This window comes from Rissa tridactyla, chromosome 2 (genome assembly GCF_028500815.1).
Source record: "Rissa tridactyla isolate bRisTri1 chromosome 2, bRisTri1.patW.cur.20221130, whole genome shotgun sequence".
Classification (NCBI taxonomy): Eukaryota; Metazoa; Chordata; class Aves; order Charadriiformes; family Laridae; genus Rissa; species Rissa tridactyla.
In genome coordinates this window covers 115943661-115961598 of record NC_071467.1, presented here as the reverse complement: position 1 = coordinate 115961598, position 17938 = coordinate 115943661, and the positions used below count along the sequence as shown (strand labels likewise).

General features: G+C 40.3%; 1 protein-coding gene across 3 annotated transcripts in view; it reads left to right on the top strand.

Moving 5' to 3' along the window:
- Positions 1–17938, top strand: part of ELMO1 (engulfment and cell motility 1) — a 311635-nt gene that overhangs the window by 18530 nt on the left and 275167 nt on the right. The window contains exon 1 of one of the 3 annotated variants that reach the window (XM_054193523.1): positions 13551–13787. The exons of the other annotated variants lie outside the window; for them this stretch is intronic. The gene's annotated coding sequence lies outside the window, so the exon portion shown is untranslated. Of the gene's footprint in view, positions 1–13550; positions 13788–17938 lie in introns of those variants that run through there. 3 annotated transcript variants of the gene reach the window in all.

Here is a 17938-nt window from a genome sequence, read left to right as displayed (position 1 = left end):
TCTTGCAGACATTAATTCTGAGTTACCGCTTCTGTAGCAGTCCTGAATATTATATGCCTCTTCTGGGTTTGTGGGTTAACATTAATTTAATGCAATTATTTTCAGCTGCTGTCTTTTCCCTTTAAATCCTGTACTCTGCTGTGCTAAGCTAATGAAACGCAGCTATTGTGGCGTACTCGCTGCTCCGCTTACTAAAGGCACTCGTAATGTGGAACGCACTAACTGAAAGAGATTTTCCTATCTGCGGCACATGACAGTTCATAAAGGGCTGCAAGATTTTTTGCCCTTCTAAATACTTTTTATTGGCTGAGTCTTTTGCCACTTCCTTCCATTTGGGATTTTCTTCTTTCTTATGTGTCTTGGTTTTTTTTTTTGTTTTTTTTTTTTAAAAAAAAAAAAGAAAAATCTTAAAGTCAATTGGTGATGGTATGGAAGGAAGGAGAGTAAAAGGCTCTGATCTACTGATTCACCTTTCACACTAATGCAGATGTGTCCTGTCTCTTATGTATTTTAAGAACCACGTGCCCAGGATGGTGGAAGTTATGCTGTTTTTTTAACATAGGGCATCTGGATGGTGTGTTTCAGGATGCTTGTGGTGGTGCAGCTCAGGGTAGCTTATTGCCGTAAGAATGACTGTGCTTTCAGGGCTGGACCGCTTGCCAGATGAACTAAAAATGCCCACCTACTTCAGAGGGTGCAGGATTCGGCTTGAAGTCAGCTTGAAGATGACTTCACTGCTGTATCATGTAGGAGGAGAGGATTCACTGCAAGGGAGGCAACATATGTTTAAACTTAAATATCGTATAATTAGCCAAACTGGCAAAGGAAGCTGTGAAAAACATAAGGAATATGTATTAAGTCCATTTTATGATGTTTAAAGAGTTCCCCAGTGCGAGAACCCTCTACTCCAATATTAATCTTTTACAAAGCATTCCTATCCTGCTAATGGATATGATGCTTGTTTCTGTCAGCAGGAGTTGCAGCTTGGTTCGCTCCGCTTCTTCCTCAGGTGTGTTGATACACCTGCTGTGGTGGGGAATAAGCTCAGTCAGGGAACCCATCCAGGTTAAAAATAAATTGTTTGTTTTTCTGCAGATTATTTTTCTGCTCACTTGAGGCTTGGCTCGGTTCCCCATGTCACACCGCAAATAGTTTGCCGAATGTGACTGAGGGGCTCTGCTAGAGGAGGGAGTAAGGCAAGAGAGAAGGGGAAAGAAAGGACACGAATGGAAAACTTGGACCCTGGGAGAAAAGTCTCTTTGGGGAGATCGTAGGCGTCAGTAAGGACGTGGCAAACTTGTGAATGAGAGCAACATGCCACTCTTCCAGCTGTACATATTTTTAAAGAATATTAACAGGTTTAACTGTGTGGGTATTCTTCATTATTTAAGTGAAAAGATGGTTTTATTCTTGGCATGGCAGATCCTAGTAAAATCAGCCCCCTTTTTTTACCAAGGTATCATTCAAGCCTATAGGCTGTTTCTCACCAAAATTAGTGAGAGGCAGTCACTGCTTTGAAGATTTGGCCTAACTGAATAAGATCATAGGGAGCCTGGGAGAGCAGCGGTGGCACCAAGAAGCAGTGTGGGCAAGTTCATAAAGCGTGTCAGAAGCTGAGTCAGTGGCTGAGGCAGGTCTCCCTGTCTGTTAGACTTCCTGTTCCTGATCCCGTCACACGGCCAATCTCCTCGGCTTTCGGCAGTAATCCCCTTCATCCCCTTGAGCTGGACCCGGAGCTGCTGACGTGGGGGAGAGAGGGAAGGGGGAAGAAACAAGGGGGTTTTATTTACAAACTTTTCCCTGTGTCGCGTGTGGCGTGTTGAAATTCACTTATTCTGGATGCAACATCCGTTTGTCATAGAATCACGAGCGTGTGTTTATTCTGGCTGATGGTGCCAGCAATAGCTACTTGAGGGCGTGCGTGTGAGGTCTTAGGATGAAAATCCTTTAGCAGGGTGATCCTTTACATGCACTGGCTGAGAGCGCTTCTGTTGCCTGACCTAAACCCCTTGCTATACTGGTGTTTGAACCGGGCTAGCCATCAAATCCTTCTGTCCTTACTGCGAACTGTACCACGTGTGCGCGTGTCATCAGCCTTCTGTACTGTAGCCAGACTTAGAAGGAAACAGTGATTTGTGTGTCCTACAGTGAAAGTGTTGCTACCATGACAGATTTTTATGCTTGCTTGCATCTTCCTTTTCGTATTTTTTTTTAATGCAAAACCAGCCAATTAATTATCTGAAACTTCTCAGACTCTTTCTGCTTTCATATGGTTACAGTGAAACCATGTGATGCATCTTATTCTGTCTGTGTGTGAGGTGCTGCGAGGAGACAGTTTTCTGTTTGGCTAGCTTCATGCTGGACCTTCCTGCTTCACTGTAAGAGGGATTCTTCTGTTGCTAGAAGAGTTTTGCACAGCAACTCTTAAGTGCTGAAGAACTGGAAAAAGAGCTTTGCAAAAGTCCAGGAAAGTATTTTGATGTGAAGGCTTGTGTATGAGGACGGTCTCTTTGCTAGCCATGTACCACCTTGTTCTTTGGAATAATAACATTGCGTATGAATCACATTTCATATGGGTCTAATTTGTTTATTAACTACACTCTGCTGTCATCTGTCAGAAAAAATATATTATTTCTGAGGTTACTCAGAAAGCTGGCACGGTGAAGTGTTTTATGGAAAAACAAAAAAAAGCACCCTGTACAGTTGCCAAGAGTGTATCTGCTGTCCTTTTCACTTGGAGTACCACCAAGCTGGAGAAAAACTAGTCTCCTATTAAGTAAAGAAAACAAACAAACAATGCCTTATTCTCTCTTATGTTTGTAAGTGATGGAAAGGGAAAAAGAAGTTTGAAGGTTGGTATAGGTTGAGGATTTTTGGGAGGGGGAGGAGACACTTATTAATAAAACAAAACCCCATTTGTATGAAGCCCATCTGTGACAGCAGTGTTTTTAAACTGCCAAAGGAACTCTTGGCTAGTTCAGTCACGAACTTTATAAAGAAATGTGACACGTTGGACCTCTAGTAATGAATGTGCTCCTAAGGCTGAGAGGTTGGCCATAAAAATTACTCATCCTTTTTTTTTTTTTTTCCTGACTGCATAAGTATTTGTATCACACTAAACAGCTGATACTGAATTCCTTCATCACCTGCCTTCGTCAGGTGGGTCTCCTGAATAGCCAGGTTGATTTTTCTAAGAGTTCTTTCTGTAAAGCAGGGTTGCTCTGCTTTATCTTTCTCCCATTGCATCAGCTTCAGCCGCTGTTTCTTACAGCGGCTCTGCCTTAAGTTCATATTCTAAGTATCAGGTTCCTGCAGTTTTCTTTCCTCATCTTAAGCTCCCTTCAGATTTCTTAAGGCATCCTTTGTGCTTCTCTCCCTGTGCTAATAGTGATTCCAAACTTGTCTTTTTTGTTTTGTCTTGACTTTGGCTTTCTCTGTGCTGCTGTGTCTGAAATGCCTTACCAATACTCTGCTCTGCCACGCATGCCCACGTGTCAGCAGATCTGTAGCAAGAACTCTAGCTCAGAGGTGCTGACAGGAAGCACTCAAATTCAAAACACAATCAAAATATTCCTCATTCATCACTGGCTTCTCGATGCACTTTGTCTATTCCCTTTTGTCGTTTAGATTGTCAGTTTCTTAAAGCAGAAGACAGTTTTCTTTGTAACTTGGATAACACTGAGCACTTTACAGTACTTAATAAATAGCAAATCAAATAATTTATATCTGTGTAATAGCCTGTTTTTACACAAATCACATACACTTGTCTTTTATATTGCCTTTCTCTACTTTTTATCCACCTTGCAAAGCAGCATTTACACAGTGCAGTCTAGCATCGGAAAACTATGCCTTGAATCAGACTTACAGGTAGATTTTCTTATAGTTTTATGTGGGGTTTTTTTGGTCATGCTTGCTTTTTTTGGACTGGCTATTCCACTGAGTTTAAAGATATGGTTTCATTCCAGTGCTCCTCGGACGGCGCTGTACCTTACGCTACATAGCTCATTAAAACTATGAAGCCATCTGGTGAGTGTGGATAAACTTGGTCCCTTTAGGATAGTTGCTGTTGGGGGAGCTGACTGATCTCCCGACCCTTATCTTCCAGACAGCTCTAAATCCAGGCAGTGCTGCTGCTTTGGAATTGATTTGCTGTTGCTGTCTACTCTCCCCTTCTGCTGGAGCCTGGGTCAGCAGCATTCATTGTAAAAAGCCTGCGGGGAGGAAGGTCAGTCCACGCTGAACTAGAAGCTTATTAGGACGCTACAACTACATCCAAGTTGTGTGGCAAGGGTACATCATGGTCACATCTTGGTTAGCCTGTGGAGGGATGGCCCAATCTGGCCTCCACATGTGAATTTCCTTCTAGTGGCTTAGCCACAGAAGGTGATGGCCGTATCTCACAGGCTGAAGGTGAAATCACAACATGACTGGGGCTTAGATAGACAATATTTATCTTTAGGTGAAGATCTAGCCAAAGGTTTGAAGAAGCATCTGTGCCTTGTCAGGCCACCTGCGCTAATGGCTATTTCATCCCATTTGAACTTCCTGTGGTTTCCCACCACATAGACCGTTTTCACTCTGGAGGACTCTGTGTTTCAAATGCCATCTTGTTTGGTCAGAGAGTGAATGTGCTCTAAGTTTAATCTCGAAGCATCGCATCAGGAAAGAGGGAGTGGGGAGTGGTTTGTTGTTGCAGTGGGATCGTAATTCGTCAGCTTCAAAAGTTGTTCTTGTACTTCTTGATGTGACAAAAGTATTTGCAAATTCTTTGTGTTCTGTGCAGTGAACAGTCCTGGTTGCATCTGCTACCCATTATACTGTATATACCCCATTAGCTGTGTGCGTTACTCATCTCTCTTTCACTGCAGTTTAATTAGTTATTCCAGGCATATGATGGAAAAAAAGAATCAGTTTCTCTAGATTATCACCTTCCAGATATTCACTAAAATGGCATATGCTTATCCTTATTTCACCTCAGATTTTGTTCCCAGTTATGTTTAATAGGTACAGGGTGAATGCACTTCACATCGCATTTATATTGCTTGCACGTTTTGTATCTTTCTGACCTTTCCAACCCAGAGTTTATTCTCATAAGAACAACTGAGGCTCAGCCTCATATGTCACAGGAGAAGATCCTGAGTTTTGTTTCTTGCTCCTAAAGTTGAGTAAATTTATATCATGGTTCCATTCAAATGCTGATTTTGCTCCTATATTCTCTATTTTTTGTATGCTTCTGGTTTACATGATTACCTAGTAGTATTTTATTGATTTAGTAGCTAATGATGTCTAGTCTTGCTGTCTGAAAGAAGGAATGCATGAAGAGTTGTGAGGCATTTAGTTCTGTAATAATGGCTCACATACGAATTTAGGAGGAAAAAGATTATTTGCATGTCTGCAGTTAAAATATTCAGGAATTCTGTGACTTGTGAACAGTAGAGAATACTTAGATAATGGAGCTGTAGCAAAAGAGCAACTGCATAGCTACAGAATATTTTAAATGGTACTCAGAATAAATTTACAATTTCAAATATATTATTTGACTGAATACTGTAATCTATGATTACACATTTATGTCTATAAAAGGTGTATCCTAATGTTTAGGAGATCTAGTGTGAAATATCAAGTAAATAAGGCAGTGATGATGTGTTTTAGAATGCCTTTAAGTTAATGAGAGAGATTTATTTAAATTAGGTGATACTTCATAGAATATTGCTCTCTGTTCTGGATTACAAATCTCTGCTATTTAAATATTTTTCTGTGGGGGCTGGTGATAGGAGTGGGAGGAGATGCATTTCTAGTTTCATCTGTATCCTTGAATTAACTATGAAAAAAGTGGGTTCTTAAATTAACTAACTTAAGCAAAAAGCTTAGTGAAAACACAGTTTATAGTCTTCTGCACAAGCTTCCACAACTTGTTTTAATTTTATAAGTCTTTTGCTTTCATTAGTTGACCATATTGGGAATGTAGGTTTTTCACAGCAAGACCAAGACTTCAAATACCAACCTGCTGTGTATTAGTTCCTGCCACTTTAATTGCTGAGCCTCCTTGCCTTCCCCTCCAACTTTGGCTGCTGACCCATTTTCCCCCTTGGATAGGGCAGGGTGGCTTTCTCTCCCCCTATTTGGGGGACGGTCGATGAAGCCTGGTATAACTTCTTTGCTTGGTTTCAGGGCTCATCTCACCTGTGGCTGCTGGTGCTGGCTTCTTCCAAGGCCCACCTCACAGTAAGGTGGTGGGTGGGGTGGTTGCCCATGGGCTGCATGCAAGACCTGGCCTACGGAACAGTTTCTGTGGTTTAGCTGTGGGGTAGCGGCTCTCGTGGGAAGATGAGTATAGGAAGAAGTGCATCTCCAGCTGTGGTTGTGTACCGCCAAATGTTCAGAACCACAGTCCGGAGTCCTCCTGTATCTTACAAACAAGTTTGTAAGCTGGTGTCCGCCTCTCATACAGAGAAAACTGGGTCGTCTAGGTGAAGGGTTTTACATACATGAGGAAGCTTTGCACACAGAAGAGTCAGCCTGCTTCTCATGCCCTTCAAAAACCTCCTGCAAGACATCAAGAAAATCTATAAAACTCTGATTGTGAAGGAGGCGCATTTCATTTGACTGAAGTTAAGACGTCTACATGAAATTTAATGAAACAAGCCATAGCAACCCATCTATAGGGAACCGTTGATCTTGACGATGGTAGATAAAAGATTAGGTGTCGTATGTGAAATCTTCCTTTTGGATTTAAGGGACAATGAAACTGAGAGGTCTGGTTGAGACTGTATTTGAAACTGTTTTTTGATACAAGCTCAAAAATAAAGATTTAATTTTGATACGAGCTCAAAAATAAAAAAAAAAATGAACCTGAGATTAAGGATATTTGGATTCTATTACTTAAGGATATGTAAGTAGGATATTAGTATGTCATAAGGTGAATTTCTAGGTCACCAGCAACTCATCAGTAATCTCAATCTATTATGCTAAGTATAAGGTAATTTATCTTCTTTGAGAAAGCTGCCTGTGCATTTAGCATATGTGGAAGGTTTATCTACATAGGAACATTTGGAAGAATTAATCTGGATTAAGATATGCTTTGGAAGTGGATTAAATTACATAGTACTCCTATACAAGGACTTCTAAGCAGAATTTAAGTGGCTTTGGTTTTAGTTTCTTTACTTCCTCAGTTAAGTACATTAAATCAAATTAAAGGCATTTAAATTTTACTCAAATGCCTGTAGAAGTTTAATGTAATCTTATTAACCTGCTTTTAGTAAAGTTCATCTGCATTTACTTTCATTATTTTCTTGTAGGCAAATGGAAGGCATGTTCAAATGAGCAGTAGACAAAATTAGACAGTTCAGTGTAAACTCATAGTTTCTATTTCTTGTGCACTAACATTCTCAGGTTGACCAACTCTGTCTCTCTACTTACTGATGCTACTCAGCTCAGTCTTCTGGTTCTCTCATCCCTCATTTGCAAATTGTCAGTAAAGATTTTGATATCCTCGAAGGGACTAAGAGCCCTCCATATGAGAAATGCTAAGTACCAGCTGTGTGGTGGTATTTGATTGGCATCCAAATGGCAATCTGAAGTTTGTCTTTGGCTTTGTTCATTAGTGTAGAGGTGAGGGTGGAGTTGAGAAAATGAATGATTTACAGGAACTTTACCCATGAATATAGTTATTTTTCTGTAAAATTATAACAGACACAAACAATGGTTTTAATGTGTCATAGAGTTCAGGCATCTACCTCTGCTTTTTCTGCACCTGGCTTAGTATATTTGTGTAAGATAAAACGTGCTCTATCCTTTGCAGACTATTAGATGAGGGATGTATACACGCATTAATCAACAGGTGGTAAATATGGGGATTTTTATCCCTTACAGAAGTGGAGACAAAATGTGAGAGAAACCTTACTTTGACTGACTAGAATGTAACATTGTAGAAGTTGGTTTGCAAAATGCCAGTGGCAACTTTGGACCTTTCAAAAGACACTGCTTTTTCTTCATTGTTCGAGGCTTGATATAAATCCAGTGACATGGGGTACTTGAGAATGGTAAATATTGTTATGCACAAATAAGAATGAGCAGCTTGAAAGTTTAATGACAAATTACTCATGTTGGCATTGCAGCGTGAGGGCTATGTAATGCTGGTATATGAAGAGACAGACAGCGATTGTAAGTGCTCCCTCTGAATATGCAGAATGGTGCATGTATTTTTGCTGTACGTGTCAGCATCTAGCAGTGGGCAGCTGTAACATCTGATGATTTGAATTGCCAAGTGATGCCTTTACACTCAAATCCATAAGAAACCAACCTTTTCCTCTCCCACCCACAGCCCCATTGAGAAGTGAAACATACTGAGTTGCAAAAAGTATGTCAAATATGCATTTAAATGCCTTGCTTCTCTGACGTTTCATTTGATATGTGCTACACGTGACTTTGAAGCATAATAGCACATTGTCCTAAACTGATGGAGTTAGACAGTGTTTGATCTCTTCAGCTGAACAAATGTATTGTTTTAATGCTAAGCAAAAGACCTTTTAAATAGGAGAATTGATTTTATACATTTTTAAAGAGAAACTAGGATATAGCTGTGGTTTCTTTTTCATTTTGAATTTACAACAGTATGACAACTGAGAAGTTATGTTCCCTCAGGCTGAGGTTAAATGTTAAGCCCCTTAAAAACCCGTTATTTTAACTATGCAGTATATGTAATAAGTTTTCTTTCAGGTTCTTTGGTGGTGTTTTTTTTTTTTTCTTCCCTAAAAGTTACCAACAGCTTTGAAAACTAAGATCCTTAAAATACAGATATTCTAATGGCAGTATTGGAGAAGAGTTGTAGCTGTTGACCTGCTGATGTTCATGAAGCATCTAGATGCTGTGCCTGAAAGGAAGGAGCTCATAGCTTTACTTACTAAAATTACGTTCCCATGAATATAGCACAGGTGAGGGAGGAGAGCATACTTAGCAATTACTGATTTGTGCTAATAGCCTTTCTTGTCATCTTCTGGCAGCACTTTTGAGACACAAAGTTTTAAATCATGAGGCATCGGCTGTGGGTACCGATAAGTTGGCGATCACGAGTTTGAATACAAGCAGATCCAACGTGCTCTGTACTTAGCCAGCATTTTTTGAAATATTGCTAAAACTGGCTCTGGGCAGATCTGCAGCTGATGTGAACTGGAGGTTAGATCTATTGGATTGCTGTGAAATCAGAATTTTGCCCTAAGATTGTTTTTTAGAATTAACCTTCCTTTTGCTTTCTGTTCTTCCTCCTCCCCCCTCTTTTTGAAATAACTCTGCATTTTGAGATAACAAATTGGCTAGTTTCCCTTGTGTATGGTTCCTGGCTATAAACAGTTAGGTAAGAGCATGAGCAAAATGTAAATTCTTTGGTAGCTCGGCAGAAGATACTATTTCATCACAATTGCTATTTAATTTTTGCAAAAGAACCTCCCACGCTGAATGTTCTTTGAGTTATTTGGGGTTGATTTTTCATGAATAAAATTCTTAGTCATCTTCAGAATCTATGCGATATCTTAAAGAAATAAAGACTTTGCACACTTCAGTAGTTAGTTGGTTGCCTCTTGTGTCTCGTTTATTCCTGCATTCCTTGCTGTGTATGTAAGCTGCTCTTATGGCTGTAGCACTAGCCTTGAGTTTGCGAGTTAAGTGGTGAAATCCTTCCCTCATGGAAACCAACAGCAAAGAAATTTACTTTTATTTTCTACTTTAAGCTCTGACTGCGACATGCAGATGATCTGCGCCTGGACCAACAGGGCAGGAACGCATTGTCAGTTGCCACGTTGCAAAGTTGCGTACAAGTAAATGGTACGTTTGGCAGTTGATGTATTCCTCCTCCTATGTGGTAGGACCCCGGAGGATGCATGAGGTCCTTCATGCTTCATCAAAATGCAGATAGGCTACCAAACCAAGAGACTTCTTTACCTCAGCTACAGTCTGTGCCTTGAACCTCTGCTCTGCTCCCCAGCTGCGCAGCTCGCATCAGTTTATATCATGAACGGTCTTGGCTCAGTAATTTCGGTGGAGGGGAGTACTGGCATGTTGTGCAAGTTAGTCCTTGAATTGCTGCAGTGAGCACAAGCCCATGGACAAGTCACAGAATGTGTTTGTACCTGGGTAATGATATATATTTGCATACCTAATAGTATATGCCAATAATATGGGAGCTGGGAAGTTCCAGAACATCCTTATGAAGGGCTTTGGGTTCACTAAAAGTTAGCAGTGAAACCAGCTCCTGTGGTTTTATTGCAAATATCAACTCTTGATGCTATTCTAAAAGCCTGAGCTCATGAAGCTAAATGACTGCATTAAAAAAAGGTTTGTTCATGGGGGTAATAACTCTCATTAGTATAATTGGTGTAGCTGGAGAAGGTAAACAATCTAAGTTGCAAAAAAACTGTTTTCTGTCATGAAGTACAGGCAGCAGACTTCAAAGCTAAATTCAAGTTAGGGAACATGTGCTTTGAACTTGCTCAGGTCTGTATCCATCTGACAGAAAAGGATAGCTGGTATCTGCAGAGTAAAGATCACGATGATAAAGCAAAAGAAGGAAGAAGGCAGTCATCTATGGGAAGGAGTGAGTCAAGTAACATATGGTCTGTAAAACATGGAGACGTTTTATAATGTGCAATAAAACTATTGTCTCTGAATCTCATCTTTTGTTATGCGCTACAGCTACGATCTGAGGCTTGTTTCTGAAAGGCTGGTGGTGGTTTGTTTGTGGGGGTTGTTTTTTCTAGGGTTTTTTGTGTATGTGTGTGTTTTATTATTATTTTATTTTTTTAAGTCTCCAGTGATAAATGGTTGTTTCTGTTAGGTTTTATTTGTTTTAATTGGTTACCCATGTGAGTTTGCTCTGGTGCTACCAGTGTGCATTTAGCAATGGTTCTTTTAAAATTGCTGTGCAACACTAATTAATGAAACAGTATCTTTTTTTTTTTTTTTTTTTTTTTAAAGCAGCCAGATTAAATAGTCACCTTAGCAGTGAAGAGCACAAATATCAGCTGAGAAAGGTAGTCCTTGATTCCTGTTTATGTAATGAGGGTAGCAAACTTTAGGATTAGGTGCCTTTAGAAAGCATCTGGAGCAGAAAGGGAAGGGAAAGACAAAGTCTGGAAAGCACACTCTGTTTTGCACAGTTAAGTTGAAAAGGTTCTCTAGGAAAACTCAGAAAAACCATTTTGGAGATTGCTGCGGCTACAGTTACTATTTGGTTAAGCCTCAGGAAAACTCATGGAGGTCCAGCAAACTTGGAGGGCATGCCTTAATAGTTTGTAAAGCAATGTGCCTCTTATGAGGGGACACGTGCCATATTTAGGATCTTTCCTATTTCAGGGTTTGTATTCTGAGTTCCCTCTTAAATCACTGAGCTTCTTGAGTGGTACGGCTGTGACACACGCACGGGATGTTTAATTACTTTAGGAAATGCAGTTTTATTTTGGAAGTGGTGTGTTCCTTCTTAGACTCCTGCCTGGTCTGCTAGTCTTATTGCTAAGGGAAATATCAAAGTGTTTTTGTCCTGTGCTCCATATGGAATATAAGTGAACTACTATGAACTATACTTGCTTCCAAAAGGAGAGAATGGAGCTGAGTAAGCTTAGTGAAGAGAAGGTCAAATAAAATCACAGTGGCTTTAATGTGTATTTCCTTTTTGATTAAAAACTTATTCAAGACTAAAATAATCTTTACTTTGAAGTGAGGTTTCTTTTTATGATGTAATGAGGAAGTGTTATTCCCTCTGATTAACTTTACCATTGGGTGGAGTTGTAAAAGCCATTGACTTTTCTTTGCAAATGAAAGGAAGAGAACCTTTTTTCTTGATATGAAAAGCCAATTACTGTGTTAACAGGGAAAGGCTTTAATGGCCCTAGCTCACCTAATGAGGACACTATCAAATGAACCCCTATTCAGAGATTTATAGGGTGATAGTTCTTAGACTGAATTGTCCTTGAAACTGCCATTTAATCTTAAATTCTTTGTAGTGCAATAGTTGGTGGGCTTTTTTTTGTTTTTGTTTTTTTCTTCCAGGTCAATATGAAAACATTTCAGTAAGTTTTATTTTTGTTTTGACTATAGGAGAAAATTTTTTTCCAAGCCCCTGTAAAAAGTTTAGCAAATGGTATAGTTTAGGTGCTAATGTGAAGTTACTCCTTCAGATTTATCAGTAATCGTTAAAAGTAGGCATATAAATAAAAATAATTTCTGACAAAAGTCCCAGTTCTGAAATGCTGAAGTTGCAGGTCTTTTCCTCAAATTATGAAGAGGTTAGGTAGGGCTGGGGCTGAATTTGTTTTATTTTCAGATTGTGGTATGTTACAGTTTTATTTTAATGGCGTAGGCTGGAAGAGGCAAATTAATTGCTGTTATGGTGTAGAGGCATGTGGGAGTTTGAAGAATTATGGAGCTTGTGTTGTGCTGAATTGGAGTGATGAAGTACAGATAACAGGCCACAGCTGTGGCCACAAATTAGGCCTCTCAATTTGATGGTGAAAGTTTTGCATTAGAATTGCTCTTGTAGGATTACCCTGTGGAAAGTCTGATGAATAAAACCAGATCTGAAAGAGGGAAGCTAGAAATGCATGCCGCTGCAAATGCTTGTTGGGGCTTTGTTGTTGTAAAACGAAGGTGACCGCTTTACGAAGCAAGAGCAGTGCTCAGCAGCTTACTGTTCTTCAAGTACTTCCACTGGTTTTTATATCTTAGCGTTTCCTTAAAGAATTAGGGTTCTCAGTGGCTCCTTTCTCTTACAGCCAGCATGGCTTAGGGGAGGATGAGAGTTGTGGTCCCTCCCATGGTCCCATAGCACCTGCCCTGAGGTGGAATCCATCAAGAGGTGGGAGCATGGGGTTTACCAGGAGGTGTTTCAGGAGGGTGCATAAGTTTTGATCTAACTGAAGTACTGTGCAAAGGCCTTCCTATATAGTAAAGATCCAGTGAGGAGGTAAGCATCACCTTATGAACTCCTTGTGGGTGTGGGAAGCTTCAACATATAGGTATTGCTTTCGCATTCTGTGGAGCTACCCTGTTGCTGTGGGAATATTAATGCTCCAAGTATTTCCAGCCACAGGACAGTAGTAATGTAGTAGTAGATAAGATCTAACTTACAAGGATGATTTTGAGCAGTGCTAGTTTTATAAGCAGAAATGTTCAAAAAACCAAAACGACAGGCTTCTCGTCCTGTGTTCGGTTGACTGGTAGACATGCCAATGTTAGGTGCACAGATAGTCCAAGAGCAACAGCATGAACTGGGGTGAACTGGCTGAAGCTGTCACAGCTGCCTTATGGTTGCCAGGGTCCTATAAAGTTGGCTGGGGCACTGAATTCTTATAAAACCAAGGGACGGGTCTGGCCAAGCAAGGGCTGCATGCAAACTTTGCTTATCCCACAAATATGAACTCTGTAAAGTATAGGGGCTGTAACCAAGAAGACACCAAGTAACAGAAGACTGTGTAAGGTCCCCCCGCTTCCTCAGATGTTCTCATTCAGTGAGTGTCGCTCTATCCTGACCTGCAACATCCCGTTCATTGTTTTTGTACTAGGAGTTTCCTGAATGCCCCATGGAAAATGTGACACAGTTTGTAATGTAGAACAAATATCTTCTGGGACAGGACTCGGACAAAAGGATAAAACCTTCTTCTGCATTGTGACTTTAATCCAGACTTGCGTTCCAGTGAAGGACTCTGGTGGGGAAGGTGTCTGGAACATAAGACATTGCGATGTAAAGCACACGGTCGTTCCTTGGATTTGAGGATTTATTTATGCGCAACTCAGAAACGGTAAATCTCTGACCTTTTCAAAGGACTCTTCCTTTTTTCTTGTTGATACGTTAATATCTTTCAAATGCATTTGGCATTTTAGTGGATTGACAGATGACCAACTGATGTCTGTGTACAGTAGCAGAGGCTATGTTACATTTGGGATGTAGTATTTTATTGTTTGCATCAGCCTACTTTTGTGACCTTTGCCTACTTTTGTGACCTTCAAACTGGAATTCCCTTCAAAACTAAATATGTGTTTTTAAGAGAGGAAGTAAGATTGATGGCACTTCTAGTGTTTGGTGCATAAGGCTTTCATGATGAATTGTTTGCTTCTGACTTGTCTGTTCATACTTACTTTCATAATCTTGAAAAGCAAAAACATTAATAAATCAAAGTGGGTTAAAGATCAGGCACGTGGTTTTATTTTAATAAGGGATAAAGCTGAAATCTCACTGAGTGTACATTGTTCAGCACTTGTTCTCTGGGGCATATGAATCAGTCCCTTCATTACTGATCCCTAAGCATTTCCTTTTGTGGTTACAGTGTATTTTCATTAGAAAAACCAATGCAAGATAATACTCAGTGTGTTACTTTTGGTGCTTATGCTGGTGTGCAAAGTTAACGTTTAAAGAAAGAAAGAAAAGCAAGCCTTTTGTGGCCACGTGAAGTTTTGACTTCACAGAGTAAGTTTGCTTGCTTGATTTATATCTGTCAGCAGGAAGGGGATTTTGAGAAAAGGCGTAGTAAGCCTGCAAGCTTGAGAAAGAGGTATAATTTTCATGGTTATGCCTTGCGTGTCTGGGACACGTTTTCCCAAAGGATTCAGGGTAACATGTGCTTTGGGGACTGTTTGCTCTGTGTGCGTGGAGGAAGACAGCAGGAAATGTGTGTTTCTCCTAGCTTTTTCTCAGTGCTGGTATTTGGCATTTGGGACAGTGTCCCCCGAAGAGGGTAAGGTCAGAACCTGGTGGAAGAGAGGGAGTCATAAATAAGAGAATTAAAAACTTTGAGAGCCATCCCCTCATCTCCCTTGCTGCCATACCTACACATCCGCTTTGCTCTTTGGCCTCTTTTTATCGGAATTGTTGAAAGAGGCTGCTAAATGAAAAAACCAGCTTTCCTTTTGAACTTTTAACCTTCATGAAAGCTACAGTAATTGGCTTCTTCAGAGCATAGGTTGTTTGAATCTGACATTTAAAAAAAAATACAGGAAGAATGAAATATCAATGTACACTTCTGAAATTCCCAAATTGCCAGTGAAGGTCTTGCTTCTCTGTGCTTTAAAAGCCTCAAAAATGGAGAGACGGACTGGGGAGGGGTGAAGTGTCCCTGTTGCATCTCAGCCGGAATGTGCTTCGGGTGAGATGAAAGCGCAGCAGTTGGTACAAAACCTCCACCTGGAGAAAAATAGTCGGCGTGTGTGTGAATGTAATCTCTTTGAGGGAGTGGAGAATGGGTCATGTAAGGGGATGTCAGAAAAGAGAAGGGGAAAAAAAATCCCAAAGGTGAGAGAGATGAGTTGCACTGCCTAGGCTAAAGGTGAGTATTGTGCTTAGATTTCTTCTATGAATGAATGTCCTGTTTAAAAATAAATAAATAAGCGAGTGTTTCCCCACTTCATCCTTGTTCAAAAGAACACAGTAAAACTTGTGACAGTTGCTATTCTTTCTAAGGGTTGTTCATGTGAAACTTTTATATACTAAAAGCAAGGAAAGCACATTAAAGTCTAATCCTTGCTTACTCTAGTGGGTCTTAAAGCTGTCATCACTTAGAAGCCGTACAAAAGCAAAAATAGTATCTTGAATACAAATGACTTTTTTGCCTCCAATGGCTTTTAAAGCACATATAATAAGTCAATAATTAAAAAATCTAAAAGCAAATCCAGGTCAAATCATGCTGTAGATGACATTTAATCTAAAATGCTTGAAAGCAGCTCTCATGGGCGTCATTGCTAGCTCTTTCATCTATATAAAAATATAATATATTTTTGCAAACTTGAAAATTTAGAGGGACACAGCCTGACAGCAGAGACCTGTAGCCCTTCCTTCCCCCACACAAGCTAATAGCTGTGCTGCATACATCATCACACGTGTAGTTGCTCAAAAGGAAAACGTGCTCAACAAGGCCTATTACTTCTCAGCTGCTAGAGGAAACTGCCAACCTTTGGCAAGGTTGAGTTTTCTCATAACAGAAAGCAGCAATTCATATTGCAGTTAACTTGGCTGGTGGCAGGCAAAACTACCTTGCTGCCTTCTTCCTTTTAAGATATGATTCTTCTTTCTTAAATAAGGTTGGTTAATGAACCAGGAGAAATAGAGATGGATTTAAGAAAGGAACTGTTAAAAACAGACAGCTCCTCAATTTACCAGGAATAGTTCAGTTTGATTTTGTTAGAGATGAAATGGTTCCATGCAAGATGCTTTGAGCGTCTTACCCTGAGAAAATTGGGATCCTTCATAGCTGTGGGATTTTTCATCTTGCTGACATGTTATGTGTCTTCAAAGCAAGAGGCAAGTGTTTTCTGTCATGTGCCTGTCTCTTTTAACATCTGTATTTCTGCTTCAGCAATTAAATGACTAACAGCAAAGGCGGGAGGGTAGGGTAGCCAGCAGCCATGCATTAATTTCACTGTATTAAAACTACAGAGATTATTTGGGGCCAGAAAGAGGTAACTGTCACAGGACAGTGGTCCCTTCCTGTTACGTGTGTGCTGAAAATAAGGCAGTTGCCGGGATTGACTGAACCAAGGAGCCAGATGACGGGTTATTTCTAAGTTGAGAACATCTTAAACTTTCAGGGCTCTAAAACCAAAGCACAAAGTGTTTTGCGAAGTCACCTGTATTAAATGATGAAAGCCTGAGTAGAAAGAAGAGTGTGGTAAAGAGGCGAGCAGTAGTTGCTCACTAGGCTATTTCAGAGTATTTGCATTTTGATTGGCTCTGCAGACATTCATGTGTGCCTCAGGGGCTCTTAACATAAGGAAAAACAGCTTTATATGTAAAGAAAAATGGCAATGAGACTTCAGACTTGCTCCCTATAGCATGTTCTGTGTGCTCTTTCAGTCTTGGCTTAAATGAACGTAATGGTGATGCTTTTATTTTGCCTGGGAAATTAGATTCCCTTGCTCATTTGTTTTAAGGTATGTAATCCACCTAGAAACGTATTTGTCGTTTTGTGCTGGTAATGAAACTTAATTTGGCAGAGTAAGAGAATTAGAAGACATTTATTAATATAGGCACAAAATGATTTACTGCTTTCTGTCCCATCCCAAAGTCCATACCTGGGATTCTTGTGAGAAGCCCCATCTGACAAGTAACTGCAGCGATGTGCTCTGAAATGCTAAAAAGAGCTCAGACTGTTTCCAGCAGACTCTGAAGCTGCGTCCTGCGCGTCTGCCTCTGTGGTTTTCAGTGCAGGTGTTGTATTTGAACTGAGGATGGTAGCAAGAAATGCGTAAGCCCGTCTCTGCTTTCAGGACGTTGAGGGCTGGAACGGTAAAATGCAGAAAGAACTGGGCAAGCAGACTGTCCAAGCACATGAATAAATAAGGCAGCTACCCATTCTGGGTGATCTGTCAGCCTGATTTAGATACAACCCCCTGTAGCCTCTAAATGCCTCTCAACTGCTCTGAGGAAGTGTGGTGCCCCATTTTATAGTTGGGGGTTGGAGGCGCAGAGGGCCAAAGGGCAAGTACGTGGCCACACACAAAGCCTTTGAATAAAAGAAAATTAAACACAAGTGTTCTTGGTTCCAACTTTAACATCCTTGTCTTTGAAGCAGACTTTCTGTTAATTTAAACAGTGTGATTACTACGTGTGGTAGGGAGTTCTTCTCTCTAATCAGTGCTGTGGGGGAAAAGCTTGGTAGATATAAGGTCTGTTTGCAGGTGGGGTTTTTTTTAGTTTATTTTTCTCTGTTGTATCTTACACTAGCTGCTAATGATTACATTCTCTCAAGGACACCAAGGTCAAATAAGAATATGGGGCTTTTGTGTCTCAAGAGGTTTGTTTTGCAAATGCAAGAATACATTTTTCTATCTTGTTTAAATGGGAGCATTAGACTTTGTCCTTGGCACTGATGCAGCATATTTACCTATTGGCACTGCTGCTTCAGAATTTCCTTCAAGTGCCTTAAGTGGAGTTAATGTCATCTTCACCATCCCCCACCTC